The 4,635-nt window shown below is 41.3% G+C and overlaps 1 long non-coding RNA gene across 1 annotated transcript; it reads left to right on the forward strand.

Annotated features, from left to right (window-relative positions):
* The first annotated feature begins 1,975 nt into the window (after nucleotides 1-1,975).
* LOC132629380 (uncharacterized) lies at nucleotides 1,976-4,132 on the forward strand. Its single transcript, XR_009578210.1, has 3 exons — nucleotides 1,976-2,320; nucleotides 3,014-3,062; nucleotides 3,822-4,132. It is a non-coding gene; the product is annotated as an uncharacterized LOC132629380 (long non-coding RNA).
* The last annotated feature ends 503 nt before the right edge of the window (nucleotides 4,133-4,635 follow it).

Consider the following 4,635-nt stretch of genomic DNA (forward strand, 5'->3'; position numbering starts at 1 on the left):
CTGGCTGGGAAACACCTCTAGAACTATGACCTAACTAAGCGTCGCCGTTCTAAGAAGCCCCACCTCGACCACCAGATGATGTTGGACTGCTCGGCGGCTGATAATCCCGCCTGGGTCGAGGACATCTCCTAGCAACATGCCTAACCTTTCTACAAGAAAAACAGGTAATAGGAGACGGATGCTGATACACAGAAATTGATAACCCGGATGAAGCAGCCCTATCCACTGGCCTGAAGAACGAACTATCAGAAGCCCTTTGCCTGCGTGGCTCACTGGGGAAAGCCTGTAAGACTGAATGCACCGGACGACCGGAATATGGCTGATGCAGCCTAGAAAATTGACCGGCGCCTCTCGAACTAGAACCACCATAACTCCCAGTATGACGTGGCCTCTTGTTACCACCACCAAAAGCACAGGCCTTAGTGCCCTCAACCATAGAAGCATGCTAGATAATGGACTGGAAGGAAGCCCCTATAAACTCTATTTGAAGACAAGGAATCTGTAGAGAGCCCAATAGTCCCCCAACAAAATGCCTGATCCTATCGGCCTCAGTAGGGATCAAAGTAGTAGAATAGCAGGCCAGATATAGAAAGCGGGTCACATAGGACTCTAAAGACATGCTCCTCTGCTCAAGAAAGAAAAACTCCTCCCTACATGCCTATCTCAAAGACCGGGGCGCATACTTCTCAAGGAAGGCCCGGTAAAACTGAGTCCAAGTCAAGTGAGAGGAACCCTCAGGTCTACAAGCCACAAAATACCTCCACCACGTCTTCGCGTCGCCATGAAACTGGTAGGACACATAATCAACACATGGGTCTCCACGATCCCCATCCGGTGCAGCAACTCGTGCGTATCCAGAATGAACTCATAAGCTTCCTCAGAAGAAGTACCAGAAAACCTCGACGGCTTTAGCTTCTTGAATCTCCGAATAAGGTCCTGATCAGACGCAGTCATAACAGTGTCCTCCATGGGCCCAAGATCATCACCAAGAGCGGGTATCGCATCAAGGCAAGGAGCCATAGCTGCAGCGGGATGTGCTACTCGAGTAGGTCCTTGCTTAGGGGTCTGCGTCCTAACTCTGGTCGGTGAACCCCCGTCGGAAGTCGTAGCACCAGCTGCTACCAACAGGTATCTAGATGGAGTAAAACTCTAGCCATAATATCATGCATAGCCTGGTCAGAAGTACCCTCAGGCTGTGACGGCGCTGGGGCCACACTATTCTCTGCGACATGGCCTCGATCGGGCTGATACTAGGGCTCGGGAGACGGAGACCTCTCTCGCTACTGCCCTACCATAGGATCCCTTCCCCTAGCTGGGGCAGCCCCACGGCCTCACGTTCTGCCGCGCCCGCTGGCTATCGCTCCCCCTCGGGTGCCAGCTGTTACACCTCAAAAAAATTTAATGTCGTTGTGCGGTAAATAGACTAACGCAAGGTAAGATGTATATAATTGTTATATCCCGTATTTTTGGACAAGAAAATTTAATCGTTCAATAGGAGAAAATTTACCCGAGCCCAGAAAATTCGATCATATTCAAGGATGAAAATTAAGAACTCAGCGTATACAAGGAATGAAGTCCCAAAATTAATTAAGACGAAAAAGTTTGACAACGATGATAAAAAATAATATTTTATGTGTGGCAAATGAATCTATGGACTAGTGATATATTACATGAGCATGATAATGAGTATATGGAGTGTGTTAAAAATGATTACTATTTTAAGTGAATTGAGATCAAAAAATTTATTATGTAAATAATTGGAGCAATGTTGGATTTTGCTGGGAGATTAATGAATTTATTAAGCAATTGTGGATAATTATTCTAGTGGGATTCCACATGGAATGAGTTTTAGGTAACAAATAAAAATCCACGTGACATCTTTATATGAAGCTAGTAAGTGACTAATGTGCATTAAGTGACCTATGTGTGACACCTAGATAAAATATTAATGGTGACTAATTAATCAAATGAGTCCACGTATTTCTTTAGTGATTCAAGCAGACCACGTATTCCAGCTTGTTCATTTCTCACTTGGAATTCATTTAGTAACTTTTGGGATTTATTTTGGAAGCAAAATAAAGGTACAACAACGTTTTTTTCTTTGAAGTTCATTTATGAAGTTCATTTTTGCTTTGAAGTTTAGCAACCATTTGATTTAACCGTGGGGGACAATTCATTTGATGGAAGCAAATGCAGCAGCCTCACATCCTATTTCAATTAAGTTATAGTAGTCTCTTGGTTGTAGTAAGCTCATGATAGAACGGACTAGGTACAGTGGTTCAAGACTAAGGTGGAAGAAGATTAAATCTTGGCACATAAGGTAAGAAATCCTCTCTCCTAGATGCATTTGAGTTATCCAAGTCGTATCTACGTTGCTAGATAGAAAAAAATACGAAAACTATATCGGAAATTGGATAAATTGTTATTGTTATAATATGGGCTGTTTGGTGGTTGTTATAAATTGTTTGGTGTGCTGGAATATCGTGGGATTGGCTGTAATTGTTGTTGTTGTGTTCGTTGTATACAAGCATTGGTATACGAATGTATATTGGGCTGTTTTGGAAGTAATTTAAGAATGGATTTAATTTTAGTTTGATATGAAATTATTGGTATTGTTGTTGTTGGTATAATGATTGATATTTTGGCTAAGTTGGAATCACGAGGATTATTATATTTTTAGGGAAGATGTTGCCCGAATATCGTTGGATTTCTAAGTAATTAAGGATTGATTTGAAAGAGTATCCTAATTTAATTATTGGCATATTTGGTATTATTTGTAGATTATATGAGATTAGTTAGACGTGGGCTGAATTCTATAGAGTTATGAAGTAAGTTATTTTCTGTTTCCATGGAATTTATGTGATGACGTTGTTGAAGTCCTTGTTTGTGATTTGGACATGATTTGAAGTTTGGTTAGAACGAATTATACAGGGGATTCATTAAATCATTTGTTAAGATTGAGTTTAAAGCTAATTCCTACGGACTGATTTGAGCATATCGCTTGGGGATATAGACTTGCAGGTTCAAGAAATGAGACATGGGATGAGTAAGTAAGCGACGAGGTATGAAAAGTTATCCCTTTCTTTCTTTTTGGCATGATCCTTATCATATGAACGAACACAGTGAGCAAGCAGGTTCCAAAGACTCTATTCTTAGAGAGTGTAGACATATTTGTATCGTTGGCCTTCTATGTTTTATGTCCATAACTCCCAGACACTTTTCATATTAGCTTCTTATGTCACCAGAGGGGCTCAGAGTATCCTTTTCCGAGTTTTACATGCATTTGTATATATTATATTATATATATAGATCGGGTCGTACGTTCCTCGGCACTAACATATTATATTTATGGATCGGGCCGTACGTTCCTCGGCACTAACATATTATATATGGATCGGGCCGTACGTTCCTCGGAACTAACATATTATATTATATTTATGGATCGGGCCATACGTTCCTCGGCACTAACATATTATATTATATATGGATCGGGCCGTACGTTCCTCGGCACTAACATATTATATTATATATATGGATCGGGCCGTACGTTCCTCGGCACTAACATAATATATTATATATGGATAGGGTTGTGTATTCCACAGCGCTATCAGTTATATTATAATCCATGCATATCATACGCCGTAGAGTCAGTTTCTGTCATAGAGTTATGCAAATATTCTCAGATGTTAGCCACAGATACATTCCATTATTGAGGCTGGTTTTCATGATTCATCTGTACTTGATGTTCTTATGCTTTATACACTCAGTACATATTCCGTACTGACCCCCTTTCTTCGGGGGGCTGCGTTTCATGCCCGCAGGTACATACGCTCGATTCGGTGATCCCCCAGCTTAGGATTTCCAATCAGCTGTCTTGGAGAGCTCCATTGTTCCGGAGCCTAGACTTTTGGTACAGATCTTCTGATGTATTTATATATGGTTGTCCAGGGGTACGACGGGGCCCTGTCCCGTCATATTACACTGCTAGTACTCTTAGAGGTCTGTAGACATATGTGTGGGTTATGTATAAGTTTTTTTCAGCTGTGTCTATACGATGTGCTATGATATGATGTTCGTCTGTGGTAGCAGCCTTGTCGGCTTGCATATGATATTGATATGTAGTGGCAGCCTTGTCGGCTTACGTATCATTTTATGATTTGGTTAGTTGTGACTCCTCAGGAGACAGTGTATCTGGATATATATATACGTGACGACGTTATGAACCTTGGAGTTCTTTTGCAAGTTTCCATAATGTTCTTAGATTCAGTTTGACTATATCCAACAGGTACGTATACGAGTGTCCAGGTCGGACACTAGTCATGGCCCACGGGGTTGGGTCGTGACTGAATTGGTATCAGAGCAGTTCATCCTCGGAATGTCTACAGACCGTGTCTAGTAGAGTCTTTTTTATCGGTGTGTTGTGCACCACATCTATAAACAGGAAGCACAGGACATTTAGGATGTTATCTTTCCTTCTTACTCTAGATCGTGCGATAGAGCCAACAGATAGGAAATGATATCCTTTATATACTGACCTTTGATTTTAGCAGGAGAGTGGTGTCGACAAGAGAAGGTAAATAATGCTACTGGGAGTTATAGAGGTAAGATATTTCATTGAGGTTACGTTATCAGAAT

Source organism: Lycium barbarum, chromosome 2 (assembly GCF_019175385.1).
Source record: "Lycium barbarum isolate Lr01 chromosome 2, ASM1917538v2, whole genome shotgun sequence".
Taxonomy (NCBI): Eukaryota; Viridiplantae; Streptophyta; class Magnoliopsida; order Solanales; family Solanaceae; genus Lycium; species Lycium barbarum.